Raw genomic sequence first — 20,927 nt, 5'->3', positions numbered from 1 at the left:
GTCTTCACCACATGTTGACCCAGTCAGCTCCAGTCTTCACCACATGTTGACCCAGTCAGCTCCAGTCTTCACCACATGTTGACCCAGTCAGCTCCAATTTTCACCATATGTTGACCCAGTCAGCTCCAGTCTTCACCACATGTTGACCCAGTCAGCTATAGAGTCTTCACCACATGTTGACCCAGTCAGGACCAGAGTCTTCACCACATGTTGACCCAGTCAGCTCGTCTTCACCACATGTTGACCCAGTCAGCTCCATTCTTCACCACATGTTGACCCAGTCAGTTCCAGTCTTCAACACATGTTGACCCAGTCAGCTCCAGTCTTCACCACATGTTGACCCAGTAAGCTATAGAGTCTTCACCACCTGTTGACCCAATCAGCTCCATTCTTCATCACATGTTGACCCAGTCAGCTCCAGTCGTCACCACATGTTGACCCAGTCAGCTCCAGTCTTCACCACATGTTGACCCAGTCAACTCCAGTCTTCACCACATGTTGACCCAGTCAGCTCCAGTCTTCACCACATGTTGACCCAGTCAGCTCCACTCTTCACCACATGTTGACCCAGTCAGCTCCAGTCTTCAACACATGTTGACCCAGTCAGCTCCAGTCTTCAACACATGTTGACCCAGTCAGCTCCAGTCTTCACCACATGTTGACCCAGTCAGCTCCAGAGTCTTCACCACATGTTGACCCAATCAGCTCCATTCTTCATCACATGTTGACCCAGTCAGCTCCAGTCGTCACCACATGTTGACCCAGTCAGCTCCAGTCTTCACCACATGTTGACCCAGTCAGCTCCAGTCTTCACCACATGTTGACCTAGTCAGCTCCACTCTTCACCACATGTTGACCCAGTCAGCTCTAGAGTCTTCACCACATGTTTACCCAGTCAGCTCCAGTCTTCACCACATGTCGACCCAGTCAGCTCCAGTCTTCACCACATGTTCACCCAGTCAGCTCCAGTCTTCACCACATGTTGACCCAGTAAGCTCTGGAGTCTTCACCACATGTTGACCCAGTAAGCTCCAGGATTCATCACATGTTGACCCAGTCAGCTCCAGGATTCACCACATGTTGACCCAGTCAGCTCCAGTCGTCACCACATGTTGACCCAGTCAGCTCCAGGCTTCACCACATGTTGACCCAGTCAGCTCCAGTCTTCACCACATGTTGATCCAGTCATCTCCAGTCTTCACCACATGTTGACCCAGTCAGGTCCAGTCTTCACCACATGTTGACCCAGTCAGCTCCAGTCTTCACCACATGTTGACCCAGTCAGCTCTAGAGTCTTCACCACATGTTGACCCAGTCAGGTATAGAGTCTTCACCACATGTTGACCCATTCAGCTCCAGTCTTCACCACATGTTGACCCAGTCAGCTCCAGTCTTCACCACATGTTGACCCAGTCAGCTCCAGTCTTCACCATATGTTGACCCAGTCAGCTCCATTGTTCACCACATGTTGACCCAGTCAGCTCTAGAGTCTTCACCACATGTTGACCCAGTCAGCTCCAGTCTTCACCACATGTTGACCCAGTCAGCTCCAGTCTTCATCACATGTTGACCCAGTCAGCTCCAGTCTTCACCACATGTTGACCCAGTCAGCTCCAGTCTTCACCACATGTTGACCCAGCCAGCTCCAGTCTGCACCACATGTTGACCCAGTCAGCTCCAGTCTTCACCACATGTTGACCCAGTCAGCTCCAGGCTTCACCACACGTTGACCCAGTCAGCTCTAGTGTCTTCAACACATGTTGACCCAGTCAGCTCCAGTTGTCACCACATGTTCACCCAGTCAGCTCCAGTCTTCGCCACATGTTGACCCAGTCAGCTCCAGTCTTCACCACATGTTGACCCAGTCAGGTATAGAGTCTTCACCACATGTTGACCCAGTCAGCTCCAGTCTTCACCACATGTTGATCCAGTCATCTCCAGTCTTCACCACATGTTGACCCAGTCAGCTCCAGTCTTCACCACATGTTGACCCAGTCAGGTATAGAGTCTTCACCACATGTTGACCCAGTCAGCTCCAGTCTTCACCACATGTTGACCCAGTCAGCTCTAGAGTCTTCACCACATGTTGACCCAGTCAGGACCAGAGTCTTCACCACATGTTGACCCAGTCAGCTCCAGGGTTCACCACATGTTGACCCAGTCAGCTCGTCTTCACCACATGTTGACCCAGTCAGCTCCATTCTTCACCACATGTTGACCCAGTCAGCTCCAGTCTTCAACACATGTTGACCCAGTCAGCTCCAGTCTTCAACACATGTTGACCAAGTCAGCTCCAGTCTTCACCACATGTTGACCCAGTCAGCTCCAGAGTCTTCACCACATGTTGACCCAATCAGCTCCATTCTTCATCACATGTTGACCCAGTCAGCTCCAGTCGTCACCACATGTTGACCCAGTCAGCTCCAGTCTTCACCACATGTTGACCCAGTCAGCTCCAGTCTTCACCACATGTTGACCTAGTCAGCTCCACTCTTCACCACATGTTGACCCAGTCAGCTCTAGAGACTTCACCACATGTTTACCCAGTCAGCTCCAGTCTTCACCACATGTTGACCCAGTCAGCTCCAGTCTTCACCACATGTTCACCCAGTCAGCTCCAGTCTTCACCACATGTTGACCCAGTAAGCTCTAGAGTCTTCACCACATGTTGACCCAGTCAGCTCCAATCTTCACCATATGTTGACCCAGTCAGCTCCAGTCTTCACCATTTGTTGACACAGTCAGCTCCAGTCTTCACCACATGTTGACACAGTCAGCTCTAGAGTCTTCACCACATGTTGACCCAGTCAGCTCCAATCTTCACCACATGTTGACCCAGTCAGCTCCAGTCTTCACCACATGTTGACCCAGTCAGCTCCAGTCTTCACCACATGTTGACCCAGCCAGCTCCAGTCTTCACCACATGTTGACCCAGTCAGCTCCAGGCTTCACCACATGTTGACCCAGTCAGCTCCAGGCTTCACCACACGTTGACCCAGTCAGCTCTAGTGTCTTCACTACATGTTGACCCAGTCAGCTACAGTCGTCACCACATGTTGACCCAGTCAGCTCCAGGCTTCACCACATGTTGACCCAGTCAGCTCCAGTCTTCACCACATGTTGACCCAGTCAGCTCCAGTCTTCACCACATGTTGACCCAGTCAGCTCCAGTCTTCACCACATGTTGACCCAGTCAGCTCCAGTCTTCACCACATGTTGACCCAGTCAGCTCCAGTCTTCACCACATGTTGACCCAGTCAGCTCCAGTCTTCACCACATGTTGACCCAGTCAGCTCCAGTCTTCACCACATGTTGACCCAGTCAGCTCCAATTTTCACCATATGTTGACCCAGTCAGCTCCAGTCTTCACCACATGTTGACCCAGTCAGCTATAGAGTCTTCACCACATGTTGACCCAGTCAGGACCAGAGTCTTCACCACATGTTGACCCAGTCAGCTCGTCTTCACCACATGTTGACCCAGTCAGCTCCATTCTTCACCACATGTTGACCCAGTCAGTTCCAGTCTTCAACACATGTTGACCCAGTCAGCTCCAGTCTTCACCACATGTTGACCCAGTAAGCTATAGAGTCTTCACCACCTGTTGACCCAATCAGCTCCATTCTTCATCACATGTTGACCCAGTCAGCTCCAGTCGTCACCACATGTTGACCCAGTCAGCTCCAGTCTTCACCACATGTTGACCCAGTCAACTCCAGTCTTCACCACATGTTGACCCAGTCAGCTCCAGTCTTCACCACATGTTGACCCAGTCAGCTCCACTCTTCACCACATGTTGACCCAGTCAGCTCCAGTCTTCAACACATGTTGACCCAGTCAGCTCCAGTCTTCAACACATGTTGACCCAGTCAGCTCCAGTCTTCACCACATGTTGACCCAGTCAGCTCCAGAGTCTTCACCACATGTTGACCCAATCAGCTCCATTCTTCATCACATGTTGACCCAGTCAGCTCCAGTCGTCACCACATGTTGACCCAGTCAGCTCCAGTCTTCACCACATGTTGACCCAGTCAGCTCCAGTCTTCACCACATGTTGACCTAGTCAGTTCCACTCTTCACCACATGTTGACCCAGTCAGCTCTAGAGTCTTCACCACATGTTTACCCAGTCAGCTCCAGTCTTCACCACATGTCGACCCAGTCAGCTCCAGTCTTCACCACATGTTCACCCAGTCAGCTCCAGTCTTCACCACATGTTGACCCAGTAAGCTCTGGAGTCTTCACCACATGTTGACCCAGTAAGCTCCAGGATTCATCACATGTTGACCCAGTCAGCTCCAGGATTCACCACATGTTGACCCAGTCAGCTCCAGTCGTCACCACATGTTGACCCAGTCAGCTCCAGGCTTCACCACATGTTGACCCAGTCAGCTCCAGTCTTCACCACATGTTGATCCAGTCATCTCCAGTCTTCACCACATGTTGACCCAGTCAGGTCCAGTCTTCACCACATGTTGACCCAGTCAGCTCCAGTCTTCACCACATGTTGACCCAGTCAGCTCTAGAGTCTTCACCACATGTTGACCCAGTCAGGTATAGAGTCTTCACCACATGTTGACCCATTCAGCTCCAGTCTTCACCACATGTTGACCCAGTCAGCTCCAGTCTTCACCACATGTTGACCCAGTCAGCTCCAGTCTTCACCATATGTTGACCCAGTCAGCTCCATTGTTCACCACATGTTGACCCAGTCAGCTCTAGAGTCTTCACCACATGTTGACCCAGTCAGCTCCAGTCTTCACCACATGTTGACCCAGTCAGCTCCAGTCTTCATCACATGTTGACCCAGTCAGCTCCAGTCTTCACCACATGTTGACCCAGTCAGCTCCAGTCTTCACCACATGTTGACCCAGCCAGCTCCAGTCTGCACCACATGTTGACCCAGTCAGCTCCAGTCTTCACCACATGTTGACCCAGTCAGCTCCAGGCTTCACCACACGTTGACCCAGTCAGCTCTAGTGTCTTCAACACATGTTGACCCAGTCAGCTCCAGTTGTCACCACATGTTCACCCAGTCAGCTCCAGTCTTCGCCACATGTTGACCCAGTCAGCTCCAGTCTTCACCACATGTTGACCCAGTCAGGTATAGAGTCTTCACCACATGTTGACCCAGTCAGCTCCAGTCTTCACCACATGTTGATCCAGTCATCTCCAGTCTTCACCACATGTTGACCCAGTCAGCTCCAGTCTTCACCACATGTTGACCCAGTCAGGTATAGAGTCTTCACCACATGTTGACCCAGTCAGCTCCAGTCTTCACCACATGTTGACCCAGTCAGCTCTAGAGTCTTCACCACATGTTGACCCAGTCAGGACCAGAGTCTTCACCACATGTTGACCCAGTCAGCTCCAGGGTTCACCACATGTTGACCCAGTCAGCTCGTCTTCACCACATGTTGACCCAGTCAGCTCCATTCTTCACCACATGTTGACCCAGTCAGCTCCAGTCTTCAACACATGTTGACCCAGTCAGCTCCAGTCTTCACCACATGTTGACCCAGTCAGCTCCAGAGTCTTCACCACATGTTGACCCAATCAGCTCCATTCTTCATCACATGTTGACCCAGTCAGCTCCAGTCGTCACCACATGTTGACCCAGTCAGCTCCAGTCTTCACCACATGTTGACCCAGTCAGCTCCAGTCTTCACCACATGTTGACCTAGTCAGCTCCACTCTTCACCACATGTTGACCCAGTCAGCTCTAGAGACTTCACCACATGTTTACCCAGTCAGCTCCAGTCTTCACCACATGTTGACCCAGTCAGCTCCAGTCTTCACCACATGTTCACCCAGTCAGCTCCAGTCTTCACCACATGTTGACCCAGTAAGCTCTAGAGTCTTCACCACATGTTGACCCAGTAAGCTCCAGGATTCACCACATGTTGACCCAGTCAGCTCCAGGATTCACCACATGTTGACCCAGTCAGCTCCAGTCTTCACCACATGTTGACACAGTCAGCTCTAGAGTCTTCACCACATGTTGACCCAGTCAGCTCCAGTCTTCACCACATGTTGACCCAGTCAGCTCCAGTCGTCACCACATGTTGACCCAGTCAGCTCCAGTCTTCACCACATGTTGACCCAGTCAGCTCCAGTCTTCACCACATGTTGACCCAGTCAGCTCCAGTCTTCACCACATGTTGACCCAGTCAGCTCCACTCTTCACCACATGTTGACCCAGTCAGCTCTAGAGTCTTCACCACATGTTTACCCAGTCAGCTCCAATCTTCACCATATGTTGACCCAGTCAGCTCCAGGATTCACCACATGTTGATCCAGTCAGCTCCAGTCTTCACCATTTGTTGACCCAGTCAGCTCCAGTCTTCACCACATGTTGACACAGTCAGCTCTAGAGTCTTCACCACATGTTGACCCAGTCAGCTCCAGTCTTCACCACATGTTGACCCAGTCAGCTCCAGTCTTCACCACATGTTGACCCAGTCAGCTCCAGTCTTCACCACATGTTGACCCAGCCAGCTCCAGTCTTCACCACATGTTGACCCAGTCAGCTCCAGGCTTCACCACATGTTGACCCAGTCAGCTCCAGGCTTCACCACACGTTGACCCAGTCAGCTCTAGTGTCTTCACTACATGTTGACCCAGTCAGCTCCAGTCGTCACCACATGTTGACCCAGTCAGCTCCAGGCTTCACCACATGTTGACCCAGTCAGCTCCAGTCTTCACCACATGTTGATCCAGTCATCTCCAGTCTTCACCACATGTTGACCCAGTCAGCTCTAGAGTCTTCACCACATGTTGACCCAGTCAGGTATAGAGTCTTCACCACATGTTGACCCAGTCAGCTCCAGTCTTCACCACATGTTGACCCAGTCAGCTCCAGTCTTCACCACATGTTGACCCAGTCAGCTCCAATTTTCACCATATGTTGACCCAGTCAGCTCCAGTCTTCACCACATGTTGACCCAGTCAGCTATAGAGTCTTCACCACATGTTGACCCAGTCAGGACCAGAGTCTTCACCACATGTTGACCCAGTAATCTCGTCTTCACCACATGTTGACCCAGTCAGCTCCAGTCTTCAACACATGTTGACCCAGTCAGCTCCAGTCTTCAACACATGTTGACCCAGTCAGCTCCAGTCTTCACCACATGTTGACCCAGTCAGCTCCAGAGTCTTCACCACATGTTGACCCAATCAGCTCCATTCTTCATCACATGTTGACCCAGTCAGCTCCAGTCGTCACCACATGTTGACCCAGTCAGCTCCAGTCTTCACCACATGTTGACCCAGTCAGCTCCAGTCTTCACCACATGTTGACCTAGTCAGCTCCACTCTTCACCACATGTTGACCCAGTCAGCTCTAGAGTCTTCACCACATGTTTACCCAGTCAGCTCCAGTCTTCACCACATGTCGACCCAGTCAGCTCCAGTCTTCACCACATGTTCACCCAGTCAGCTCCAGTCTTCACCACATGTTGACCCAGTAAGCTCTGGAGTCTTCACCACATGTTGACCCAGTCAGCTCCAGTCTTCACCACATGTTGACCCAGTCAGCTATAGAGTCTTCACCACATGTTGACCCAGTCAGGACCAGAGTCTTCACCACATGTTGACCCAGTCAGCTCGTCTTCACCACATGTTGACCCAGTCAGCTCCATTCTTCACCACATGTTGACCCATTCAGTTCCAGTCTTCAACACATGTTGACCCAGTCAGCTCCAGTCTTCACCACATGTTGACCCAGTAAGCTATAGAGTCTTCACCACCTGTTGACCCAATCAGCTCCATTCTTCATCACATGTTGACCCAGTCAGCTCCAGTCGTCACCACATGTTGACCCAGTCAGCTCCAGTCTTCACCACATGTTGACCCAGTCAACTCCAGTCTTCACCACATGTTGACCCAGTCAGCTCCAGTCTTCACCACATGTTGACCCAGTCAGCTCCACTCTTCACCACATGTTGACCCAGTCAGCTCCAGTCTTCAACACATGTTGACCCAGTCAGCTCCAGTCTTCAACACATGTTGACCCAGTCAGCTCCAGTCTTCACCACATGTTGACCCAGTCAGCTCCAGTCTTCACCACATGTTGACCCAATCAGCTCCATTCTTCATCACATGTTGACCCAGTCAGCTCCAGTCGTCACCACATGTTGACCCAGTCAGCTCCAGTCTTCACCACATGTTGACCCAGTCAGCTCCAGTCTTCACCACATGTTGACCTAGTCAGCTCCACTCTTCACCACATGTTGACCCAGTCAGCTCTAGAGTCTTCACCACATGTTTACCCAGTCAGCTCCAGTCTTCACCACATGTCGACCCAGTCAGCTCCAGTCTTCACCACATGTTCACCCAGTCAGCTCCAGTCTTCACCACATGTTGACCCAGTAAGCTCTGGAGTCTTCACCACATGTTGACCCAGTAAGCTCCAGGATTCATCACATGTTGACCCAGTCAGCTCCAGGATTCACCACATGTTGACCCAGTCAGCTCCAGTCGTCACCACATGTTGACCCAGTCAGCTCCAGGCTTCACCACATGTTGACCCAGTCAGCTCCAGTCTTCACCACATGTTGATCCAGTCATCTCCAGTCTTCACCACATGTTGACCCAGTCAGCTCTAGAGTCTTCACCACATGTTGACCCAGTCAGGTATAGAGTCTTCACCACATGTTGACCCATTCAGCTCCAGTCTTCACCACATGTTGACCCAGTCAGCTCCAGTCTTCACCACATGTTGACCCAGTCAGCTCCAGTCTTCACCATATGTTGACCCAGTCAGCTCCATTGTTCACCACATGTTGACCCAGTCAGCTCTAGAGTCTTCACCACATGTTGACCCAGTCAGCTCCAGTCTTCACCACATGTTGACCCAGTCAGCTCCAGTCTTCATCACATGTTGACCCAGTCAGCTCCAGTCTTCACCACATGTTGACCCAGTCAGCTCCAGTCTTCACCACATGTTGACCCAGCCAGCTCCAGTCTGCACCACATGTTGACCCAGTCAGCTCCAGTCTTCACCACATGTTGACCCAGTCAGCTCCAGGATTCACCACACGTTGACCCAGTCAGCTCTAGTGTCTTCAACACATGTTGACCCAGTCAGCTCTAGAGTCTTCACCACATGTTGACCCAGTCAGGTATAGAGTCTTCACCACATGTTGACCCAGTCAGCTCCAGTCTTCACCACATGTTGACCCAGTCAGCTCTAGAGTCTTCAGCACATGTTGACCCAGTCAGGACCAGAGTCTTCACCACATGTTGACCCAGTCAGCTCCAGGGTTCACCACATGTTGACCCAGTCAGCTCGTCTTCACCACATGTTGACCCAGTCAGCTCCATTCTTCACCACATGTTGACCCAGTCAGCTCCAGTCTTCAACACATGTTGACCCAGTCAGCTCCAGTCTTCAACACATGTTGACCCAGTCAGCTCCAGTCTTCTCCACATGTTGACCCAGTCAGCTCCAGAGTCTTCACCACATGTTGACCCAATCAGCTCCATTCTTCATCACATGTTGACCCAGTCAGCTCCAGTCGTCACCACATGTTGACCCAGTCAGCTCCAGTCTTCACCACATGTTGACCCAGTCAGCTCCAGTCTTCACCACATGTTGACCTAGTCAGCTCCACTCTTCACCACATGTTGACCCAGTCAGCTCTAGAGACTTCACCACATGTTTACCCAGTCAGCTCCATTCTTCACCACATGTTGACCCAGTCAGCTCCAGTCTTCACCACATGTTCACCCAGTCAGCTCCAGTCTTCACCACATGTTGACCCAGTAAGCTCTAGAGTCTTCACCACATGTTGACCCAGTAAGCTCCAGGATTCACCACATGTTGACCCAGTCAGCTCCAGGATTCACCACATGTTGATCCAGTCAGCTCCAGTCTTCACCATATGTTGACCCAGTCAGCTCCAGTCTTCACCACATGTTGACACAGTCAGCTCTAGAGTCTTCACCACATGTTGACCCAGTCAGCTCCAGTCTTCACCACATGTTGACCCAGTCAGCTCCAGTCTTCACCACATGTTGACCCAGTCAGCTCCAGTCTTCACCACATGTTGACCCAGCCAGCTCCAGTCTTCACCACATGTTGACCCAGTCAGCTCCAGTCTTCACCACATGTTGACCCAGTCAGCTCCAGGCTTCACCACACGTTGACCCAGTCAGCTCTAGTGTCTTCACCACATGTTGACCCAGTCAGCTCCAGTCATCACCACATATTGACCCAGTCAGCTCCAGGCTTCACCACATGTTGACCCAGTCAGCTCCAGTCTTCACCACATGTTGACCCAGTCATCTCCAGTCTTCACCACATGTTGACCCAGTCAGCTCTAGAGTCTTCACCACATGTTGACCCAGTCAGGTATAGAGTCTTCACCACATGTTGACCCAGTCAGCTCCAGTCTTCACCACATGTTGACCCAGTCAGCTCCAGTCTTCACCACATGTTGACCCAGTCAGCTCCAATCTTCACCATATGTTTATCCAGTCAGCTCCAGTCTTCACCACATGTTGACACAGTCAGCTCTAGAGTCTTCATCACATGTTGACCCAGTCAGGACCAGAGTCTTCACCACATGTTGACCCAGTCAGCTCCAGTCTTCACCACATGTTGACCCAGTCAGATCCATTCTTCACCACATGTTGACCCAGTCAGCTCCAGTCTTCAACACATGTTGACCCAGTCAGCTCCAGTCTTCACCACATGTTGACCCAGTCAGCTATAGTGTCTTCACCACCTGTTGACCCAATCAGCTCCATTCTTCATCACATGTTGACCCAGTCAGCTCCAGTCGTCACCACATGTTGACCCAGTCAGCTCCAGTCTTCACCACATGTTGACCCAGTCAGCTCCAGTCTTCACCACATGTTGACCCAGTCAGCTCCAGTCTTCACCACATGTTGACCCAGTCAGCTCCACTCTTCACCACATGTTGACCCAGTCAGCTCTAGAGTCTTCACCACATGTTTACCCAGTCAGCTCCAGTCTTCACCACATGTTGACCCAGTCAGCTCCAGCCTTCACCACATGTTCACCCAGTCAGCTCCAGTCTTCACCACATGTTGACCCAGTAAGCTCTAGAGTCTTCACCACATGTTGACCCAGTAAGCTCTAGAGTCTTCACCACATGTTGACCCACTCATCTCCAGAGTCTTCACCACATGTTGATCCAGTCAGCTCCAGTCTTCACCACATGTTGACCCAGTCAGCTCTAATCTTCACCATATGTTGACCCAGTCAGCTCCAGGATTCACCACATGTTGATCCAGTCAGCTCCAGTCTTCACCATTTGTTGACCCAGTCAGCTCCAGTCTTCACCACATGTTGACACAGTCAGCTCTAGAGTCTTCACCACATGTTGACCCAGTCAGCTCCAGTCTTCACCACATGTTGACCCAGTCAGCTCCAGTCTTCACCACATGTTGACCCAGTCAGCTCCAGTCTTCACCACATGTTGACCCAGCCAGCTCCAGTCTTCACCACATGTTGACCCAGTCAGCTCCAGGCTTCACCACATGTTGACCCAGTCAGCTCCAGGCTTCACCACACGTTGACCCAGTCAGCTCTAGTGTCTTCACCACATGTTGACCCAGTCAGCTCCAGTCGTCACCACATGTTGACCCAGTCAGCTCCAGGCTTCACCACACGTTGATCCAGTCATCTCCAGTCTTCACCACATGTTGACCCAGTCAGCTCTAGAGTCTTCACCACATGTTGACCCAGTCAGCTCCAGTCTTCACCACATGTTGATCCAGTCATCTCCAGTCTTCACCACATGTTGACCCAGTCAGCTCTAGAGTCTTCACCACATGTTGACCCAGTCAGGTATAGAGTCTTCACCACATGTTGACCCAGTCAGCTCCAGTCTTCACCACATGTTGACCCAGTCAGCTCCAGTCTTCACCACATGTTGACCCAGTCAGCTCCAATTTTCACCATATGTTGACCCAGTCAGCTCCAGTCTTCACCACATGTTGACCCAGTCAGCTATAGAGTCTTCACCACATGTTGACCCAGTCAGGACCAGAGTCTTCACCACATGTTGACCCAGTCAGCTCGTCTTCACCACATGTTGACCCAGTCAGCTCCATTCTTCACCACATGTTGACCCAGTCAGTTCCAGTCTTCAACACATGTTGACCCAGTCAGCTCCAGTCTTCACCACATGTTGACCCAGTAAGCTATAGAGTCTTCACCACCTGTTGACCCAATCAGCTCCATTCTTCATCACATGTTGACCCAGTCAGCTCCAGTCGTCACCACATGTTGACCCAGTCAGCTCCAGTCTTCACCACATGTTGACCCAGTCAACTCCAGTCTTCACCACATGTTGACCCAGTCAGCTCCAGTCTTCACCACATGTTGACCCAGTCAGCTCCACTCTTCACCACATGTTGACCCAGTCAGCTCCAGTCTTCAACACATGTTGACCCAGTCAGCTCCAGTCTTCAACACATGTTGACCCAGTCAGCTCCAGTCTTCACCACATGTTGACCCAGTCAGCTCCAGAGTCTTCACCACATGTTGACCCAATCAGCTCCATTCTTCATCACATGTTGACCCAGTCAGCTCCAGTCGTCACCACATGTTGACCCAGTCAGCTCCAGTCTTCACCACATGTTGACCCAGTCAGCTCCAGTCTTCACCACATGTTGACCTAGTCAGCTCCACTCTTCACCACATGTTGACCCAGTCAGCTCTAGAGTCTTCACCACATGTTTACCCAGTCAGCTCCAGTCTTCACCACATGTCGACCCAGTCAGCTCCAGTCTTCACCACATGTTCACCCAGTCAGCTCCAGTCTTCACCACATGTTGACCCAGTAAGCTCTGGAGTCTTCACCACATGTTGACCCAGTAAGCTCCAGGATTCATCACATGTTGACCCAGTCAGCTCCAGGATTCACCACATGTTGACCCAGTCAGCTCCAGTCGTCACCACATGTTGACCCAGTCAGCTCCAGGCTTCACCACATGTTGACCCAGTCAGCTCCAGTCTTCACCACATGTTGATCCAGTCATCTCCAGTCTTCACCACATGTTGACCCAGTCAGCTCTAGAGTCTTCACCACATGTTGACCCAGTCAGGTATAGAGTCTTCACCACATGTTGACCCATTCAGCTCCAGTCTTCACCACATGTTGACCCAGTCAGCTCCAGTCTTCACCACATGTTGACCCAGTCAGCTCCAGTCTTCACCATATGTTGACCCAGTCAGCTCCATTGTTCACCACATGTTGACCCAGTCAGCTCTAGAGTCTTCACCACATGTTGACCCAGTCAGCTCCAGTCTTCACCACATGTTGACCCAGTCAGCTCCAGTCTTCATCACATGTTGACCCAGTCAGCTCCAGTCTTCACCACATGTTGACCCAGTCAGCTCCAGTCTTCACCACATGTTGACCCAGCCAGCTCCAGTCTGCACCACATGTTGACCCAGTCAGCTCCAGTCTTCACCACATGTTGACCCAGTCAGCTCCAGGATTCACCACACGTTGACCCAGTCAGCTCTAGTGTCTTCAACACATGTTGACCCAGTCAGCTCTAGAGTCTTCACCACATGTTGACCCAGTCAGGTATAGAGTCTTCACCACATGTTGACCCAGTCAGCTCCAGTCTTCACCACATGTTGACCCAGTCAGCTCTAGAGTCTTCAGCACATGTTGACCCAGTCAGGACCAGAGTCTTCACCACATGTTGACCCAGTCAGCTCCAGGGTTCACCACATGTTGACCCAGTCAGCTCGTCTTCACCACATGTTGACCCAGTCAGCTCCATTCTTCACCACATGTTGACCCAGTCAGCTCCAGTCTTCAACACATGTTGACCCAGTCAGCTCCAGTCTTCAACACATGTTGACCCAGTCAGCTCCAGTCTTCTCCACATGTTGACCCAGTCAGCTCCAGAGTCTTCACCACATGTTGACCCAATCAGCTCCATTCTTCATCACATGTTGACCCAGTCAGCTCCAGTCGTCACCACATGTTGACCCAGTCAGCTCCAGTCTTCACCACATGTTGACCCAGTCAGCTCCAGTCTTCACCACATGTTGACCTAGTCAGCTCCACTCTTCACCACATGTTGACCCAGTCAGCTCTAGAGACTTCACCACATGTTTACCCAGTCAGCTCCATTCTTCACCACATGTTGACCCAGTCAGCTCCAGTCTTCACCACATGTTCACCCAGTCAGCTCCAGTCTTCACCACATGTTGACCCAGTAAGCTCTAGAGTCTTCACCACATGTTGACCCAGTAAGCTCCAGGATTCACCACATGTTGACCCAGTCAGCTCCAGGATTCACCACATGTTGATCCAGTCAGCTCCAGTCTTCACCATATGTTGACCCAGTCAGCTCCAGTCTTCACCACATGTTGACACAGTCAGCTCTAGAGTCTTCACCACATGTTGACCCAGTCAGCTCCAGTCTTCACCACATGTTGACCCAGTCAGCTCCAGGATTCACCACATGTTGACCCAGTCAGCTCCAGTCGTCACCACATGTTGACCCAGTCAGCTCCAGGCTTCACCACATGTTGACCCAGTCAGCTCCAGTCTTCACCACATGTTGATCCAGTCATCTCCAGTCTTCACCACATGTTGACCCAGTCAGCTCTAGAGTCTTCACCACATGTTGACCCAGTCAGGTATAGAGTCTTCACCACATGTTGACCCATTCAGCTCCAGTCTTCACCACATGTTGACCCAGTCAGCTCCAGTCTTCACCACATGTTGACCCAGTCAGCTCCAGTCTTCACCATATGTTGACCCAGTCAGCTCCATTGTTCACCACATGTTGACCCAGTCAGCTCTAGTGTCTTCACCACATGTTGACCCAGTCAGCTCCAGTCGTCACCACATGTTGACCCAGTCAGCTCCAGGCTTCACCACATGTTGACCCAGTCAGCTCCAGTCTTCACCACATGTTGATCCAGTCAGCTCCAGTCTTCAACACATGTTGACCCAGTCAGCTCTAGAGTCTTCACCACATGTTGACCCAGTCAGGTCCAGAGTCTTCACCACATGTTGACCCAGTCAGCTCCAGTCTTCACCACATGTTGACCCAGTCAGCTCGTCTTCACCACATGTTGACCCAGTCAGCTCCAGTCTTCACCACATGTTGACCCAGTCAGCTCCAGTCTTCACCACATGTTGACCTAGTCAGCTCCACTCTTCACCACATGTTGACCCAGTCAGCTCTAGAGACTTCACCACATGTTTACCCAGTCAGCTCCATTCTTCACCACATGTTGACCCAGTCAGCTCCAGTCTTCACCACATGTTCACCCAGTCAGCTCCAGTCTTCACCACATGTTGACCCAGTAAGCTCTAGAGTCTTCACCACATGTTGACCCAGTAAGCTCCAGGATTCACCACATGTTGACCCAGTCAGCTCCAGGATTCACCACATGTTGATCCAGTCAGCTCCAGTCTTCACCATATGTTGACCCAGTCAGCTCCAGTCTTCACCACATGTTGACACAGTCAGCTCTAGAGTCTTCACCACATGTTGACCCAGTCAGCTCCAGTCTTCACCACATGTTGACCCAGTCAGCTCCAGTCTTCACCACATGTTGACCCAGTCAGCTCCAGTCTTCACCACATGTTGACCCAGCCAGCTCCAGTCTTCACCACATGTTGACCCAGTCAGCTCCAGTCTTCACCACATGTTGACCCAGTCAGCTCCAGGCTTCACCACACGTTGACCCAGTCAGCTCTAGTGTCTTCACCACATGTTGACCCAGTCAGCTCCAGTCGTCACCACATATTGACCCAGTCAGCTCCAGGCTTCACCACATGTTGACCCAGTCAGCTCCAGTCTTCACCACATGTTGACCCAGTCATCTCCAGTCTTCACCACATGTTGACCCAGTCAGCTCTAGAGTCTTCACCACATGTTGACCCAGTCAGGTATAGAGTCTTCACCACATGTTGACCCAGTCAGCTCCAGTCTTCACCACATGTTGACCCAGTCAGCTCCAGTCTTCACCACATGTTGACCCAGTCAGCTCCAATCTTCACCATATGTTTATCCAGTCAGCTCCAGTCTTCACCACATGTTGACACAGTCAGCTCTAGAGTCTTCACCACATGTTGACCCAGTCAGGACCAGAGTCTTCACCACATGTTGACCCAGTCAGCTCCAGTCTTCACCACATGTTGACCCAGTCAGATCCATTCTTCACCACATGTTGACCCAGTCAGCTCCAGTCTTCAACACATGTTGACCCAGTCAGCTCCAGTCTTCACCACATGTTGACCCAGTCAGCTATAGTGTCTTCACCACCTGTTGACCCAATCAGCTCCATTCTTCATCACATGTTGACCCAGTCAGCTCCAGTCGTCACCACATGTTGACCCAGTCAGCTCCAGTCTTCACCACATGTTGACCCAGTCAGCTCCAGTCTTCACCACATGTTGACCCAGTCAGCTCCAGTCTTCACCACATGTTGACCCAGTCAGCTCCACTCTTCACCACATGTTGACCCAGTCAGCTCTAGAGTCTTCACCACATGTTTACCCAGTCAGCTCCAGTCTTCACCACATGTTGACCCAGTCAGCTCCAGCCTTCACCACATGTTCACCCAGTCAGCTCCAGTCTTCACCACATGTTGACCCAGTAAGCTCTAGAGTCTTCACCACATGTTGACCCAGTAAGCTCTAGAGTCTTCACCACATGTTGACCCACTCATCTCCAGAGTCTTCACCACATGTTGATCCAGTCAGCTCCAGTCTTCACCACATGTTGACCCAGTCAGCTCCAATCTTCACCATATGTTGACCCAGTCAGCTCCAGGATTCACCACATGTTGATCCAGTCAGCTCCAGTCTTCACCATTTGTTGACCCAGTCAGCTCCAGTCTTCACCACATGTTGACACAGTCAGCTCTAGAGTCTTCACCACATGTTGACCCAGTCAGCTCCAGTCTTCACCACATGTTGACCCAGTCAGCTCCAGTCTTCACCACATGTTGACCCAGTCAGCTCCAGTCTTCACCACATGTTGACCCAGCCAGCTCCAGTCTTCACCACATGTTGACCCAGTCAGCTCCAGGCTTCACCACATGTTGACCCAGTCAGCTCCAGGCTTCACCACACGTTGACCCAGTCAGCTCTAGTGTCTTCACCACATGTTGACCCAGTCAGCTCCAGTCGTCACCACATGTTGACCCAGTCAGCTCCAGGCTTCACCACACGTTGATCCAGTCATCTCCAGTCTTCACCACATGTTGACCCAGTCAGCTCTAGAGTCTTCACCACATGTTGACCCAGTCAGCTCCAGTCTTCACCACATGTTGATCCAGTCATCTCCAGTCTTCACCACATGTTGACCCAGTCAGCTCTAGAGTCTTCACCACATGTTGACCCAGTCAGGTATAGAGTCTTCACCACATGTTGACCCAGTCAGCTCCAGTCTTCACCACATGTTGACCCAGTCAGCTCCAGTCTTCACCACATGTTGACCCAGTCAGCTCCAATTTTCACCATATGTTGACCCAGTCAGCTCCAGTCTTCACCACATGTTGACCCAGTCAGCTATAGAGTCTTCACCACATGTTGACCCAGTCAGGACCAGAGTCTTCACCACATGTTGACCCAGTCAGCTCGTCTTCACCACATGTTGACCCAGTCAGCTCCATTCTTCACCACATGTTGACCCAGTCAGTTCCAGTCTTCAACACATGTTGACCCAGTCAGCTCCAGTCTTCACCACATGTTTACCCAGTAAGCTATAGAGTCTTCACCACCTGTTGACCCAATCAGCTCCATTCTTCATCACATGTTGACCCAGTCAGCTCCAGTCGTCACCACATGTTGACCCAGTCAGCTCCAGTCTTCACCACATGTTGACCCAGTCAACTCCAGTCTTCACCACATGTTGACCCAGTCAGCTCCAGTCTTCACCACATGTTGACCCAGTCAGCTCCACTCTTCACCACATGTTGACCCAGTCAGCTCCAGTCTTCAACACATGTTGACCCAGTCAGCTCCAGTCTTCAACACATGTTGACCCAGTCAGCTCCAGTCTTCACCACATGTTGACCCAGTCAGCTCCAGAGTCTTCACCACATGTTGACCCAATCAGCTCCATTCTTCATCACATGTTGACCCAGTCAGCTCCAGTCGTCACCACATGTTGACCCAGTCAGCTCCAGTCTTCACCACATGTTGACCCAGTCAGCTCCAGTCTTCACCACATGTTGACCTAGTCAGCTCCACTCTTCACCACATGTTGACCCAGTCAGCTCTAGAGTCTTCACCACATGTTTACCCAGTCAGCTCCAGTCTTCACCACATGTCGACCCAGTCAGCTCCAGTCTTCACCACATGTTCACCCAGTCAGCTCCAGTCTTCACCACATGTTGACCCAGTAAGCTCTGGAGTCTTCACCACATGTTGACCCAGTAAGCTCCAGGATTCATCACATGTTGACCCAGTCAGCTCCAGGATTCACCACATGTTGATCCAGTCAGCTCCAGTCTTCACCATATGTTGACCCAGTCAGCTCCAGTCTTCACCACATGTTGACACAGTCAGCTCTAGAGTCTTCACCACATGTTGACCCAGTCAGGTATAGAGTCTTCACCACATGTTGACCCAGTCAGCTCCAGTCTTCACCACATGTTGACCCAGTCAGCTCCAGTCTTCACAACATGTTGACCCAGTCAGCTCCAATCTTCACCATATGTTGACCCAGTCAGCTCCAGTCTTCACCACATGTTGACACAGTCAGCTCTAGAGTCTTCACCACATGTTGACCCAGTCAGCTCCAGTCTTCACCACATGTTGACCCAGTCAGCTCCAGTCTTCACCACATGTTGACCCAGTCAGCTCCAGTCTTCACCACATGTTGACCCAGCCAGCTCCAGTCTTCACCACATGTTGACCCAGTCAGCTCCAGTCTTCACCACATGTTGACCCAGTCAGCTCCAGGCTTCACCACACGTTGACCCAGTCAGCTCTAGTGTCTTCACCACATGTTGACCCAGTCAGCTCCAGTCGTCACCACATGTTGACCCAGTCAGCTCCAGGCTTCACCACATGTTGACCCAGTCAGCTCTAGAGTCTTCACCACATGTTGACCCAGTCAGGTATAGAGTCTTCACCACATGTTGACCCAGTCAGGTATAGAGTCTTCACCACATGTTGACCCAGTCAGCTCCAGTCTTCACCACATGTTGACCCAGTCAGCTCCAATCTTCACCATATGTTTACCCAGTCAGCTCCAGTCTTCACCACATGTTGACCCAGTCAGCTCTAGAGTCTTCACCACATGTTGACCCAGTCAGGACCAGAGTCTTCACCACATGTTGACCCAGTCAGCTCGTCTTCACCACATGTTGACCCAGTCAGCTCCATTCTTCACCACATGTTGACCCAGTCAGCTCCAGTCTTCAACACATGTTGACCCAGTCAGCTCCAGTCTTCACCACATGTTGACCCAGTCAGCTATAGTGTCTTCACCACCTGTTGACCCAATCAGCTCCAATCTTCATCACATGTTGACCCAGTCAGCTCCAGTCGTCACCACATGTTGACCCAGTCAGCTCCAGTCTTCACCACATGTTGACCCAGTCAGCTTCAGTCTTCACCACATGTTGACCCAGTCAGCTCCAGTCTTCACCACATGTTGACCCAGTCAGCTCCAATTTTCACCATATGTTGACCCAGTCAGCTCCAGTCTTCACCACATGTTGACCCAGTCAGCTATAGATTCTTCACCACATGTTGACCCAGTCAGGACCAGAGTCTTCACCACATGTTGACCCAGTCAGCTCGTCTTCACCACATGTTGACCCAGTCAGCTCCATTCTTCACCACATGTTGACCCAGTCAGTTCCAGTCTTCAACACATGTTGACCCAGTCAGCTCCAGTCTTCACCACATGTTGACCCAGTAAGCTATAGAGTCTTCACCACCTGTTGACCCAATCAGCTCCATTCTTCATCACATGTTGACCCAGTCAGCTCCAGTCGTCACCACATGTTGACCCAGTCAGCTCCAGTCTTCACCACATGTTGACCCAGTCAACTCCAGTCTTCACCACATGTTGACCCAGTCAGCTCCAGTCTTCACCACATGTTGACCCAGTCAGCTCCACTCTTCACCACATGTTGACCCAGTCAGCTCCAGTCTTCAACACATGTTGACCAAGTCAGCTCCAGTCTTCAACACATGTTGACCCAGTCAGCTCCAGTCTTCACCACATGTTGACCCAGTCAGCTCCAGAGTCTTCACCACATGTTGACCCAATCAGCTCCATTCTTCATCACATGTTGACCCAGTCAGCTCCAGTCGTCACCACATGTTGACCCAGTCAGCTCCAGTCTTCACCACATGTTGACCCAGTCAGCTCCAGTCTTCACCACATGTTGACCTAGTCAGCTCCACTCTTCACCACATGTTGACCCAGTCAGCTCTAGAGTCTTCACCACATGTTTACCCAGTCAGCTCCAGTCTTCACCACATGTCGACCCAGTCAGCTCCAGTCTTCACCACATGTTCACCCAGTCAGCTCCAGTCTTCACCACATGTTGACCCAGTAAGCTCTGGAGTCTTCACCACATGTTGACCCAGTAAGCTCCAGGATTCATCACATGTTGACCCAGTCAGCTCCAGGATTCACCACATGTTGATCCAGTCAGCTCCAGTCTTCACCATATGTTGACCCAGTCAGCTCCAGTCTTCACCACATGTTGACACAGTCAGCTCTAGAGTCTTCACCACATGTTGACCCAGTCAGCTCCAGTCATCACCACATGTTGACCCAGTCAGCTCCAGTCTTCGCCACATGTTGACCCAGTCAGCTCCAGTCTTCACCACATGTTGACCCAGCCAGCTCCAGTCTTCACCACATGTTGACCCAGTCAGCTCCAGTCTTCACCACATGTTGACCCAGTCAGCTCCAGGCTTCACCACACGTTGACCCAGTCAG

Source organism: Salmo salar, chromosome 22, assembly GCF_965601325.2.
Source record: "Salmo salar chromosome 22, fSalSal1, whole genome shotgun sequence".
Classification (NCBI taxonomy): Eukaryota; Metazoa; Chordata; class Actinopteri; order Salmoniformes; family Salmonidae; genus Salmo; species Salmo salar.
The sequence above is the reverse complement of the archived record's forward strand: the minus strand, read 5'-3'. Positions refer to the sequence as shown.